This window comes from Staurois parvus, unplaced genomic scaffold (genome assembly GCF_062004578.1).
Source record: "Staurois parvus isolate SC_StPar_1 unplaced genomic scaffold, SC_StPar_1.0 ptg001822l, whole genome shotgun sequence".
Taxonomy (NCBI): domain Eukaryota; kingdom Metazoa; phylum Chordata; class Amphibia; order Anura; family Ranidae; genus Staurois; species Staurois parvus.
This window is the reverse complement of record NW_028319618.1, coordinates 247,026-262,427: the sequence shown is the minus strand read 5'-3', so window position 1 is coordinate 262,427 and position 15,402 is coordinate 247,026. Positions and strand designations below refer to the sequence as shown.

At 38.7% G+C, this 15,402-nt stretch overlaps 1 long non-coding RNA gene across 1 annotated transcript; it reads left to right on the top strand.

Moving 5' to 3' along the window:
• The first annotated feature begins 14,681 nt into the window (after nucleotides 1-14,681).
• On the top strand, nucleotides 14,682-15,046 carry LOC149434139 (uncharacterized). Its single transcript, XR_016308806.1, has 2 exons — nucleotides 14,682-14,867; nucleotides 14,960-15,046. It is a non-coding gene; the product is annotated as an uncharacterized LOC149434139 (long non-coding RNA).
• Nucleotides 15,047-15,402: the final 356 nt, after the last annotated feature.

The following is a 15,402-nucleotide window of genomic DNA, read 5'->3' as shown; positions in this document are numbered from 1 at the left end:
ACTGTATGCATTAAATAGTCTTTAACCGCTTCCTGACCGCCCTATAGCAGATACACAGCTACAGGGCAGCACGGCTGTGCAAAATCACGTATATATACGTAAATTTGCATTGCCAGGTAGGGGGCCCGCGTGCGGCCATGAAGCATACAGACATAGCATAGAGTAAAACAGCACACAGTTAACCCTTTGATCGCCCCTCATGTTAACCCCTTCCTGCCCAGTGCCATTATTACAATGTCAGTGCTTTTCTATAGCACTGGTCACTGTATTGGTGTCAGTGACACTAAGTCAGTTCCCCCCAGTGTCAGAACCCACATGGAAGAAAAATATATTTTAAATATATTTTAAAAATATTCTTCCCAAATATATTGACATATTTTTGAAATACTACAATTTTGGCCGTATTCAATATATTTCAAAAAATATATATATATACACTGTATGTTGAAATGCATTTTTTATATATTACAAAACATAAACAAATATTTTTAAAAATATATATTTTTTTAAATATATTCTTCAGATTTGTTTTAACATATAAAAAAGTCATTTTAACACATATTTTTCCATATATTTGTAAATGCATTCCAAAATTGTAGATTAAATGTATTTTTAAAGACATACAGTATATTTGAAAATATATTTTTAAAAATATAAAAATACTTTTCATATATTTTGTAATATATAAAAAACACATTTCAGCATACAGTATATAAAATATATATATGTATATATATATTTTGAAATATATTGTATGTCAATAATATATATTTTTAAAATATATTTAACCCCTTCACGCCGGCGCCTCCCAGCCCCTTAAGGGTTTCAGAAGCCAAGAGGCAGGGCAGGGCGGGGTTTAGAGTCATGTGACCACTGTGACGCGATGTCATGGAGGTCACATGATTGGGAAAGGTCCCGATCGAAAGAGGAGATCGGGACCTTTCCGTGAGCACCAGACATGTGTGCTGGGAGCGCAAAGGACATGCGCTCTCGGCACATATGTCCTTTTTTAATAGAACGCAAATGTGCGGCCACTTGGGTCTAGACCCAGACGCCGGGAGGCTGCATATTTGCTTTCGGCCGGTGTGAAGAGGTTAAAATAGATTTTTCTTCCATGTGGGAATGCCCGCTGCAGTCCAGCAGTCCCGCTATAAGGCGCTGATTGCCACCATTACTAGTAAAAATGAACTAAAAAAAAAAAAATTTCTGCATCTATACCATTTGTAATTGCTAAAACTTTCACATAAACCATTTTATTTACACATTTTAAGTTTTTTGTTTTTGCAAAGACATGTAGCAGAATATATTTTGGCCTAAATTTAAAATAGCAAAAAGTAAAAAATATTGTTTTTTTTTCTCAATATTGTAATATTGTTGGGGTTTTTTTTTTTATATAGTGCAAAAAAATTAAAAATGCACAGGTGATCAAATACCACCAACAGAAAGCTCAATTTGTTGGGAAAAAAATTATGTAAATTTAATTTGGGTGCAGCGTTGCATGACCGTGCTAAAGTCAGTTAAATTAACACTGCCGTAAAGCAAAAAATGTCCTGGTCAGGAAGGGGGGTAAATCCTCAGGAGGGCAAGCGGTTAACTTTGTATAGCATTTAAATGGCCTTCAACTATGATTAAAGGCAGCAGTTGATGTTGAATTATTTTTTATTAATTAGATCACACATCTAAATAACAGTCATGCCAGTTTTAGTGATTGGCAGCTCTTGATGCATTTACTTTTGCTCAGCTATATAACTCCTAATTCCCCGATGAAGCATAGAAAGGAAAAATAGACCCAGAAATATTAGCATCACATAAACTAAATGAACTCGCATTCACATTTACTTTTCAGATAAAACAGTAGACAGTATGTACTTCCTACTTTGTCTGTGAAGTTTTGACACGGTTGTTTTCTTATGCCGGTGTGCCAAGACTTGTTGCTAAGCAACTACAGGTGCAGCCAGACATATTTTATACTGTTAGAAGCTAAGGATGTACTGTACACACACTCACCATTTATATAACAAAGACAGAGCTGCTTTTATGATTACATTGGGCCAGGGGCACAATTTACTACAACGTTTTGCTAAGTAATGATCTTGTAGGTCATGTTTATGATTATCCTATTGCACTGATTGAAATTATGCTACATATTAGACGTAAAAAGTGCTGTAGTTTGGAATGTGGTTTGAACAGATCTTTTGACAAATACCTAACTTCTGATAACACACCAAAGCAGAATTAGATGAATTTCTAAGAAAAATCATTAAAATATATGAAAGACCCTCACCTTGTAAATCAATCTATTCAGTTTAAAATAGAAAATAAAGTCAAAGCATTTGTGTATAGATATAAAAAACATTATAAATACCTTTTTTTCCCCTTTTTTATAAGTGATCACATACCTTTTGTTCTCAGCTGAATAAGGAGCTTAGGGAGGAGAAACACCAGTTCACTGATCTTAGATTGTAAGCTCCAAGGAGCAGGGCCCTCCTAATCCTCTTGTATTGAACTGTATTGTTGCTGTATTGTCTCCCGTTATATTGTAAAGTGCTGAGCAAACTGTTGGCACTATATAAATCCTGTATTACAATAATAATAATGCCAGTAAATGACTCTGCGAGGGGGGGGTGTTAGAGCAAATCTGATTATTGGACTAGCTCTCAGCATAGCCAGAAAACAGACCACGCTGTGCTATCATGCCTAGTTTCCTAGTGTGGTCAGTTTTTAATAGGAAAGCAGAGAGACTGACAGGAACACCAGGGATTTCACACACAGGAAGCAATACAAAGAGAACAGTATACTTGTTCAGACAAGTGCATGGTACAGTAGGCACATATTAGGAATATGAAATGCTGGGTTTACATGTTCTTTATTCACATGCCGACCGCCCACATTACTTGTATTGCGGATGAGCGGCAGCTACGGGCAGAGCGACATACCAGTACGTTTCTCTGGCTGTACTACCACAGGGGGGCTGCACCCCCCCCCCCCCCAGTCCACTGGACACCAAGGAATGCAGATCCAAGCAAACAGGACCCAGTGGTCATGTGATCGCCATGTCAGCAAGGCTGTTACAAATTAATCTGATCAATCAATTCATAACAGCTCTGCTTCCCTTCCTAGTGAGCTGTGATTGGTCCACAGCTCTCACATAGTACATGGACCAGTCACAGCACCCTGTACCATGTGATCAGCTGTAGTCAATCATAGCTCACTAGTATTTTGAGCTGTCATAAACCTAACCCATTCATGACAGTTCAAAGCAAGCATTGCATTGCAGGAGCAATAATCTTTATTGCTCCTGCAAAGCAAAGTTTTAAAAAAAATCCCTGATAAACCCCCCAAAGTAATACAATGTTACTATGGTAATTTTTTTTTTTCAAATAATAAAACATCGTGTTGAAAAAAACCTAATTTTTTTAGGGGTTTTTTTTTACTGCTTGCCAACCACCTGCCTGCAACGTGCAGGCAAGCAGCGCTTCTGGCCAAGTGATGTACCTTTACATCGCTTTCTATTTACGTGTGTGAGCATGTGTGCACCCCCCGCTGCCCTCCTTGCCGGTCCAGGGAGAGAAGAGAGAACACCACACTGTAAGTAAAAGCACTACATTTTACACACAAATATTAGATTAGCACATTTAACACTTTGATCGCCCATATTAACCCTTTGATCACTCCAACACCCAACCAGTGCCATTAGTATAGTGTCAGTATGTAGAATTTTTCACTGATCACTGTATTCCTGCCACTAGCAACATCAGATAGCGTCAGGGTCAGTTAGTGCCCCTCCCAGCCAGGGTCAGCTGGAGCTAGATTGTCCGCACACTATAGCACTCATACTATGGATCGCTGATCAACGCAATTACTAGTATAGTGTCTGTACGGATCAATATATTGATCACAAACAGAACTGTACTAGTGCCTCCTTATTGTAGTGTCCCCACAAATGCAGTGTTAGCAGGATCAGCCCTGTTTGCTGCCAGCACAAGCGTTTAGACGCGCCGCTGTTTTTCATGGAACATTTGTATCAATGAATGCAGGTCAAAGCAATTTATACGCACAACAATACATCACAGCCCACCCAAATTCAACTCTTGCCACACAATTCGCATGGAAACCTATCACGGTTTCCAAATTTAAAACCTTTTGGGACCTAACCCTCAACATGGGCATTACAAAAGAGAATGAATTACGGTCATATTGGTCCACAGACCCGATTCATCATATGCCCATGTTCCCTTTTACAGCTTTCCCAGGCTCTCCCATTCCACAGGGAACCTGAGAATGACCATAGAGCTGATCAGAGACCAGAATGACTCCAGTCATCTCTATGGCCTAAGAAAATGGAAGCAAAGAGCATTTCGTCATGTCGGTTTTGCCGGAAATAAACAGGGCCGTTTTAAAATTGGGAAAACATCTGATCACACTGATCTTGGTGTGATCAAATGCTTTAAGGCCAGAGGAATGACTTAGAATCTAATCTAAGTCTAATAGACTCCAGATTTCTCAGAAAAGAGTACCTGTCACTGTTAACGCTTATTGGGGTCAAAGTAATTTTCTAGCATGTAAACAAAAAAATTTTAGAAAAGGCTTGGTCTTCAAGTGGTTAGAAGAGTGAATGATGTGTGGCATAAGATTCTAGTGTTGGCCCTGAAATTGCCAGGTTAGTGAAATCACCCCCCCCCCCCCCGAATTACCCCTTTTTGGAAAGTAGTAGTAGTACTCCAAGGTATTTGCTAAGGGGCATGGTGAATATTTAGCAGATCTCATTTGTTGCCACAAATTTTTGGGAAAATGAAGAAAGAAAACGACAATGTATTTTTTTCTTTTCTTTTTTTTTTTCAAAACCTTGTGACAAAAATGATATCTTCAAAATATTCATCATGTCTCTTATCAAATTCCTTGAGGTGTCTACTTTCCAAAAAGGGGTCATTTGGGGGTGTTTGGCATTTCAGGGCCTCCAAAACTGTGATAGGTAGTGAGGAAGTGACATAAGGGAATACTGTATGCCCTTTGAAAGCCTAAAGGTGGTCATTGGAATTTGGGGGCCTGTATATGGCTAGGCTGCCAAAAAGTCTCTCACATGTGGTATCCCCATACTTGGAAGAAGTAGCAGAATATGTTCCCATGGCATGTGTGAACAATATATAATTTAAGTGACAACTTTGTGTAGAACAAAAAAAAGAAATTTTTGTCATTCTCCAAAAACTGGTGGAAAAAAAAAAATCTTATAGGGATTCAACATGCCTCTCAGCGAATTCCTTTCCAAAAAGGAGTCATTTGGGGGGTTTTGTACTGCATTTTAGCACCTCAGGAAATGTGATAGGCAGTCAGAAAATAAAAGTTGTGTAAATTCCTATATACAGTTGTGTTCAAAATAATAGCAGTGTGTTGAAAAAAGTGAATAAAGCTCAAAATCCTTCTAATAGCTTTTATTTCCATACTCACAAATGCATTGGGAACACTACACATTCTATTCCAAATCAAAACATGAAGAAAAATATATCAAATTTGTGTTGTTCCTCTAAAAAAATTGAAGAAAAATGAATATTCGACTATTCAAAAAAATAGCAGTGTTTGTATTCTTCTTTACAAACTCAAACATTCACTATATAAACTGAAAATGTTTGAAGATTTTGCTTTCCTTTGAATCACTTAATGAATATTTAGTTGTATAAGCACGGTTTCTGAGAACTGCTGTACATCTGTGTTGCATGGAGTCAACCAACTTCTGGCCCCTGTGAACAGGTATTCCAGCCCAGGATGATTTGACTACATTCCACAGTTCTTCTCTATTTCTTGGTTTTGCCTCAGAAACTGCATTTTTGATGTCACCCCACAAGTTTTCTATTGGATTAAGATCCGGGGATTGGGCTGGCCACTCCATAACGTCAATCTTGTTGGTCTGGAACCAAGATGTTGCACGTTTACTGGTGTGTTTGGGGTCGTTGTCTTGTTGGAACACCCATTTCAAGGGCATTTCCTCTTCAGCATAAGGCAGCATGACCTCTTCAAGTATTCTGATGTATTCAAACTGATCCATGATCCCTGGTATGTGATAAATAGGCCCAACACCGTAGTATGAGAAACATCCCCATATCATGATGTTTGAGCAACCATGCTTCACTGTCTTCACAGTGTACTGTGGCTTGAATTCAGTGTTTGGGGGTCGCCTGACAAACTGTCTCCGGCCACTAGACCCAAAAAGAACAATCTTACTTTCATCAGTCCACAAAATGTTGCGCCATTTCTCTTTAGGCCAGTCAATGTGCTCTTTGGCAAATTGTAACCTCTTCAGCACATGCCTTTTTTTCAACAGTGGGACTTTGCGGGGGCTTCTTTCAGATAGCTTGGCTTCACATAGGCGTCTTCTAATTGTAACAGTACTCACAGGTAACTTTAGACCTTCTTTGATCTTCCTGGAGCTGATTGTTGGCTGAGTCCTTGCCATTTTGGCTATTCTTCTATAAATTCGAATGGTAGTTTTTCGCTTTCTTCCACGTCTTTCAGGTTTTGGTTGCCATATTAAAGCATTTGCGATCATTGTAGCTGAGCAGCCTATCATTTTCTGCACTTCTTTATATGTTTTCCCCTCTCCAATCAACTTTTTAATCAAGGTACGCTGTTCTTCTGAACAATGTCTGGAACAACCCATTTTCCTCAGAATTTCAGAGAGAAATGCACTGTAACCAGCATGTACAACATTTGCTGCCTTCCTTCCTTAAATAAAGGCAATAATTGCCACCTGTTTTTCAAAGAATGAATGACCTTACTAATAGAACTCCACACTACTATTATTTTGAACATGCCCCTTTCAATTAGTGATTCAATTACACAGAATCAGCAGCATGCATGTCATGACTGTTGGGTCTGTTGGATTTCTATTACTCTACTACACCTGCTAGTAAATTATTTTCCATGTAGAAATATCATTTCTACCAAAAACAGTGATTGATCAGGTTAGTGATGTCTGACTGCTATTATTTTGAACACAACTGTATATATATATATATATATATATATATATATATATATATACATACACCATAGTTTAGAGATGCTATAACTTTCACACAAACCAATAAATATACACGGATTGGGATTTTGTTTTACCAAAGACAAATCTAGCAGAATACATCTTGGTCTAAATGTATGACTAAATTTGAGTTTATTGGATATTTTTTATAACAGAAAGTTGAAAATATTTTTTTATTCACATAGCCAAACAAGCTGTTTGCCCTTGCAGAGTGGGCACAGTCCCACTACAAGAGATCATTTTTTATTTGCTCAGAGTTGGGTTTTAAATGAGTTGTAAAGGCAAATGGTTTTTTGCACCATAATGCATTCTGTTCATTAAGGTAAAAAACCTTTAAATAGCAATGCCATTCTCGATCCAGTGCTGTGCTAATCTGCTACAGCCCTTCTCCCCTTTTCCTGGTCTCACAGACTTTGCTGATAGCAGTGGGACACATTGGCTCCTGCTACTGTCAACCAAAGGATTTGGGGAGTGGGGTTGAGCAACACTGTGTGTCTATAGATAAACGCAGCCAGGCTTGGGACTGAGCACGCATGAGTGCCCACATAGCAAGCCACTTGCTTTAGGAGCACTCAGAGGAGAGCGTTGGTGGGGGACCCCAAAAAAGGAGGTTTAGGGCTGCTCTCTGCAAAACCATTCCAGAAAGCAAGTACATATAACATGTTAGAACCACTTTAAGCTAGGAAGTGCTAATGATAACGACAACTATGCTGCTTCAGGCACTGTGTGTGTGTAGGGGAAAAAAAAAAATTGTACATAACATTCCGAAGAAAGGAAATCAATATGTTGCCTACAGCAACCCAATTCTGGTTGTCATTTTTAGTTAAATATTTACAGGAAACCAATAAATGCCCATAGGAAATTCCAACATTTTTTTCCACTTTGTGTTTATCAGCCCTATAACAACTGAATTAATTCATAAATTCCTCACGTTTTCTAATATGTTTTAAAACATTTTATAACTGGAAGTACATATGAGTATTAAAGATAAAGGAACAAAACAGGTATATGAAGAAAAACACAATACATCTTCTAAAGGATAAGTTCACTTTTTTTTCTATATTTCAGCTCCCCTATTAACCAGTATAGCATTAATGTACTTCTTTTGCAGAAATTCAAAGGCTATCCATTTTCTCTAAACACCTCACTGTCCAGATGGCTGTATTAAACAGCTTCTCCATTACTTCTGCCTTATTTCCTGCAGAGACTTTACGTCATGACACAGGAAGGAATTGACCAAGTAACCCCATTAGCACACATCCTGCATCACCTACCCTCCTACCTACCACCCACTTCCAGGTGCATGACTGTTAAATTAAATGCAATCAATTAGTGATCACTGTTCTCACTAAATACACAGGTATCATTTTTCTTTTCTACCTTAACTTTCATCTTGCATAAATCCTTCATTTTGGCAGTATGTGCTGAGCGATCAGATAACAGCCTATCTGTCACAAGTTGTCTCATAATAATATAAACAGACGCACTCACTCCAAATTATAAAAGGTCTACTTGTTCTTTCTACTTGTAAGCAGGGTGAACCCACTTAAGTCCTCATGCACACTGGACGTTTTGATAACACTGGTAACGTTAACTGTGTAAAGTCATGTTAAAAACTTGAGTTTTTCATCTTTTTTTAGCATTTTTTGCATTAGCGCTTAGCGGCGTTTTCCTGTGTTTTTCTGCGTTTGCATTTTGTAGCATTTTTTTACCCCCCCTCCAAAAAAAATGTTTTTGGTAATAAAAAAATCCAAAAACGCCAGTTTGCGGTGTTTTACCACATTTTGCCTTGTTTTTTGCATTAGAGCGTTTTTACAGTGTGCATGGACACATAGGATAACATGCTGGGGGCTTTACTAGCTGTAGAAAAAAACATCAAAAGCCAAAAACAGCTGCTGTAAAAACGTCCAGTGTGCATGAATAAGAAGTCAGTGTTTGATCCAGGCTGGGTTGGGAAGGGGTTAAGGTGTCTATTTCCGATACGCGGGCTGTTCAGCTTGAGCCAGCCCACCTGTTATATAAATTGGGGGAAGGCTGAGGTCCAGGTCTGTTGCTGCTCTTCCTGCTGTAACCTGAGAAGCCAAGACAGGACCGTTGTGTGCCATATCTACCACTGAGGGTAATGGGGTACCACCAAGTGTGGACTTTGCTACTATGGACTTCCACCTGTAAAGGTATGCCTGGGCCACCAAACAATTTGTTCGGTTAGGACATGTTTGTACTACACTTTTATATTATGTTGCACTAAAGATGGTCAGTAAAGACTGTTGAACTTTTCCATCAGCCTTGTTTGAAGTTATTCAAAGGAGCGTATACTGGGGTTGAAGTATTCAAAAGAACCTGTGACTGTAAAGCACTAAAAGGGTATGAAGCACATTACACTACAGTGTCTATGCAGTATGCGAGGAAGAGCAAGGTCATTTCTAATGGTAACTAAATATACTATCAAGACACATAGCAGTGAGTCAAGTCATGGTACCTAGGTACGGTGAAGTGTCCTCCAGTAGTGAGGGGGTCACTGCCATGGTTCCCTTTCTAGCAGTCTGTCCTCTATAGTAACTGGGAACAGACCAGCGTTAATGGAGACCCTCAGCCTAACCGCACGGCATGGGAACGAAGGAGTTTAGATCTGCGCTAACTGTCTGGCAGGATCTTATTCTGTTGCTGGGAGTAAGGTAACAGAGGTACACTGGCTATTGGAGGTGGAGGTGGCGGGGCTCAGCCCTCCACTCCTAATGCAAGTAGAAGCCCCTGTCTATACAGCGACACCACCTAACACACAATTGCTTTATTGCTATACTTTGTGAAAGCTCACCTCTGAGTTGGGAGACTGCCTTCATGTTAGACTGTTCACATGACCATCCCAACCAAGCATTAGTGTGCGTGCTCTTGGGCAAGGGTACCCCTAGTGCACAGGCTTGATAGGCCCCACCCACATACTTGCAAATTGCAAACCACACAGAGGCTGCTGCAGGTATGCACAAGCACCTTTAGATAGGTGCACTTTATATTGACAGAAGCTTTTTTGTATGTTTTAATGACAGGGTATATTTCATTTAAAATTCTTTTTAAGGAATACATTATGAAAACCAAAGAGAACATTTTTGAAAAGGGAATTAGCCAGTTATGCAATGGACGGACATCATACTAAGCAGAGCAGTGTGGAAATTATACAATAATAACAAATATTAGACAAGAAAAACAAAGAAAGAGAAATGCAACAAGCAAAAGAAAAAATAAGACAAATAAAAAGGACAAATAAAAGGCTTTGTTCCTAATACAAAAAATATGAAATAATAGATTACACCTACCGAGAAAATAGAGATAAAGTGGAGCCCACTTTAGGAAACATAAAAAACATATTTTATGAAACATATTTATAGTTTGAGCACCAATACATTGTCTAATGCTCAGCAAACAGCTTTTAATTAATGTTCAAAGCTTATTCCAAAGCAATCAATTAGTAAAATTCAAGAATATATTATCTGCAGACGTTTGTGACAAAATTACATATAAAAAGGGTAAGTACTGTATATCTAATGGAATTCTAGGCATATTGCTGTGAACATAATGCTGGGGATTATAAATGTTGATTTAAAGAATCCATCTACCTTTATGCTAAAACCAAATGCTAAATCCTGTATCAAGACAGACACACAGGAATTACAGAAAATGAATTTGTAATGGAAGCAGTGAGTTAGTAAATAATAAAAAACAATAATAATAAAATAATAACTGATAAACGTACAGACGGTAGATTGAGTGAAGATCCAGAACACCCTTATGAAAGAGTTGGTGCAGCCTATTAAGGCTTCATGTACACAGGTGCATAAGGTTGTATAACAAAAAATGCTGTCATATTTCCCTGCCCAAGATACACAGCTGCCACATACAGGCAACCCAGGGGCGGACTGACCATTTGTAAACTCGGGCACTGCCCGAGGGTCCGGGGTCAGTAGGGGGCCCCATGAGATGCCCCTGGTACCTTTTTTATAGGCTTTTTTGATCTTGGCCAAGGACACAGGGGCCCCATGATCCCCTATTGCCCCATGAGTTGTCAGTCCGCCCCTGAGCCAACCATAATAACTAGCTGTATCCAAGTGTACATGCGTTTACACCACTACTTGCATAAACCCACACAAGCATACAGGGATGCAGCCTTGAAAACAATTAGATTACTTTGCGCATGCATATGGCTTAACATGGCAACTGTGTATTCCGGGTTTAAATATGTCCACAATTTGTATTATATGACCTCATGCACCCTTGTCCAAAAGGCCTAACAGAGGTAAAAAAAGATTGCATTTTAAGCAGAAAGAGGCAGACTATCTTTTGATCAAGAAAATCAGGTTTCCAATTGATCGAAGTAGTTATAAACCCTAATTGAATGGCATCTAATTTGCCATAGTACTGTTTATTATATACTGCTTTTAATAAAAAATGTTTTCATTATTTGTTGCCAATTAGAATGTCCTATTTTCTGCAGCTGCTTTGCATGCACTCCAGCAGTTGCTGCGTATACAGTAATTACTCTGGAATAGGATGAGTGAATCTGCCCAGGTTGGGTTTGCTTGAAGTTTGGTGAACCCAGCGTGAAGTCTCAAAACCCCAAATTTAGGGTTGATCCTCCTGGAAGCCTGTGGGAGTGATGTGTGTCATACAGCCTATCCCCCGAAGACATCAGTCCGACAAAACATGTTTTCATGGCTTGTTTGTGATGTTTATTATTTTTTATCCTCTAGGGACATCAGCTACTGAGAACATTGGTTTACTGCAGTGTAGTCATTCCTGGCTATGGTGTGCTGAGTGTATTATGATCATTTATAACTTGATGGTCCATCTGATCTGGTAAGAGGCCTCTTTTAATCATGTTACAAGGTAGCGGAATTTCTATTAATATCGATGCGCTATATGGCACCAAGTGGTAAATGTTAACCTCTCACTTAAACCTTGTGGACTGATTGTTTTTTTTCTTGGATGAGGGAGTTCTAAGGAAGGACTTTATCAATCTTGGTTTTCCTCTGGTACTCTTTATATGGACACCTTTTTATATGAATATTTTATTTAATGTTATATTTCATTAAGAATTTATTTTCACATTTTTGGTTCACATTTATGCAATTTCAATTTTGAATGTTCATCACTTATTGATTAGCTCTGCTTTTTGTTTTATATTATGGGAGTCTAATAGGCAAGCTATTGTTGACAAAAGGGAAGTAGGAGCTTGGCACTGCCATGAGGCACATGTACCAATGCAAAAAAAATTATTTACTGTTCAGTAAGGGGAGGATCTTTTTGTGCAGCTTACAGGGCAACACTGAAAACAAAAAATTGTCATTACAATCAAAACAATTGCGTCAGACATGATCTAGGTAGCTATTTGACTTCACATTGAGCACTCCCCACAACACTAGCAGCTTTCAGCACCCTACCCCTACCTGGAAAGAGACGAGGGGCCAGGGCTCCCACAGGTCTGGCTCACTCCCCCTTGGTTTACATGTACTATGCTGGATTCTTGCAAAAAAGATGCATTTACATCCTTGTTTACTTTACATGTTAAATTGAATCACACAATATTTTTGGAAGGGTGTTTTTTTATTCACTGTATGATCATTTAAATAGCAATGATTTTAATGTAATTTTAACTGTAAGGGGGAATATTTTATTAAACCTGTTTTAAACCGCTAACCAGAACAGTTTTATATGATTTTAAAGTTTAAATACCCCCCCTCCAAAGGTCACCCTTCCTTCCCTTTTCTCCTTCCATTCCCACCCTCTCTTTCTCCCATTCATACACCTTTTTCCTGCATTACTACTCATATTTTTCCTACTTTTAATGTACCTTCTTCCTTGGTACCTATAACAACCAGCATATGCAACCCCTCGCACCCACATACAGGTTAGCTTTATGTCCCACATCATTGTTCTCTCACAGTACATGGTTCATTACCTGGCTCCTCTGACCATTACAGCAATGTCCCAGCTGCAGCACTGTTCTCTCCTCTCCCTGGTTGCACAGGAGACACTGAGGGCAGTGGGAGCCTTACGCTATTGCTGCTGATGCTTACCGGTGCTTGCTGGTGCTGAGTGTGTCTGTGGACAAACACAGCCAAAATTGGGAGTGAGCCCACACGGGCGCCCCCGTAGCAGCAAGATTGCTAAGAGGGCACCCAGAAGAAGGAGCGGACAGCACCAGTGGAGGAACGCCAAAGTAGAGGTAATAACATCTTTTTTCATTTTAGCAAATAAAAACATATCCTTTAGTATCACTTTAAAGTGACTCTAAACTCTGGTTACAAATAAATCTATTCAAGTGTGTATTCGTAGCTCAAAAAAGTGCCTTCTATTGCTCTTAGCCTCCTCCAAATCTCTCCATTAGTGGTTGCCTACATTCCTTCTCCCTGGGCCCTCCATGGTACCACTGTATGTTGGAACAGCCACTCTCTCTCACTCCTGAAATGGAATAAGGATTATGGGCTATAGGTTTGTAGTATACATAAAGCAGTGCACATGACCACAACTAGCATGCACTACTTATTTCACATAAATGGAAGTGGGGGACAAAAGGAGAGGTTCGGGAGCTTACTTAGGATGTTACAAGGAGGCAGAAAAACACAATAAGAAATGATTCCATGAAAAATAGATTACAGGACCATTAAGTAGCGCATATGTATAGATTATTTTTGGAGACTAGAGACACCAACAATTAGGTTTAATAAACCACTGTTTAAAAAAAATATATTCAAGTTTATGTTTTCCTCCCTGATTAAGACAGGTTAGCAAATTCAGAAGAAAACACTAAAGATAGTAAACAGAGTAACGTTTTGGTTGATTAAGAGGAATTTTAAAGAGGGAATAAAAGTTTTCAACTTTATTTTTATCAGGAAGTTTGGTTCAGGAAATAGAAAATATTACAAAAAAAAATATCTATTCCAACATGATACATTTGTAAGAAAATGATTACCCCTAAATTTTAAATGAATGTGAAAAAAGGTATACGTATAAATTGCTGTAATGTTTTATTAAGAATGACCACACAGCTACATATTACAAAAACTGGAACAGAAGGATTTTCTTCATGTCAAAGATATGAACATTGTACTAAACAACTTAAAATAACAGCAAATGAAAGTTTTTCATATTAAGGAATGTATTTCCCGTTGAACAGTACATACTGGAGTGTCCTTGTGATTCCCTGTATCTAGGGAGAACAAGTGGGTTCTTGTATCAGTTCTGCTACTGCTCCCATTGTATGAATGGCTAATGTACGCTGGTATAATATTTGAAGAGTGTCATTTCTGATTGTAGATTTTGGTACTGTGGCTAATGGGGTTGATATACTAAAGGCAAATAGGCAGATCACTTGGCAAGAGCAGCTGCACTTTGCAAGTGAATTTCCCAAAAGCTTGGTGAATGTAATAAAGTTTCACTTTGCAATGAATGGCCAACCAAGAAATAGAATTTTTGCTTGCACATTATGGAATGATAGAAGTCAGCGAAGCTTTACCTCTTTCACCAAGTTGAAGTTCATCAAGTGCAAGTTCCCTTCAGAGTGAATATTTGACTTAATTGCAACAATCATGTTGCAAGTGATAACCTGTGATGTACATTTCTATAGATTTTTAGAGTGCGAAGTGCAAGTGTGCTGCCTTGTATTACACAAGGCATTCTTTAGCATTTAGCAGTGTCTGTCCCCTTAAGGCTAGGGACGTCCTGTTTGCTAACTTGGGAGGAAGTGACCTCATCTCTTCAGACTGAAGAAATTCTACAATGCAAGTACATGTGGGATGCTGTTCCCTCTTCATATATGGGCTTGATTAGACCCCCAAAGTCTGTAAGTACCCCTCCTATATACTGAGGAATGTTATGCACATAGCTAGGAAGTTAGATATGTACTTATGTTTGTTTATTCTGTTTGTATTTCAGTTTTACCGCATTTATTCACATTCATCCGCACATTCATTCATTCTCATTATGATCACATGTTATCAGTAAAAGATCATCGGTTATCAATCATCGACTCTTTACTGTGTGGACATCAAAGGTTATACTGCCTGTAATCCTCTGTAACCCTTTCATAACTGCAGAGAAGGCAGGACAGTAAAAAGACTTACACGGTTACTTCAGAGCACATTGTGTGAAAAATCTACAGCAGGCCCCACAACACAGAGGAGACTCTTAACTGTTGGTGCAGCAGCACGTGTGTGTGAAATCCCCACAGCACAGCCAGTCTAAGGCATAGCAAAGTGAAACTAACTCAGCTTTATGAAAGATATGAAAGATATCACTAAATTAACCCTTCCTAAAATCTCGTGCAAACAGGAAGAAAATATGCACAGTATACTGGAAACTAGGTCACAATGCAGCAC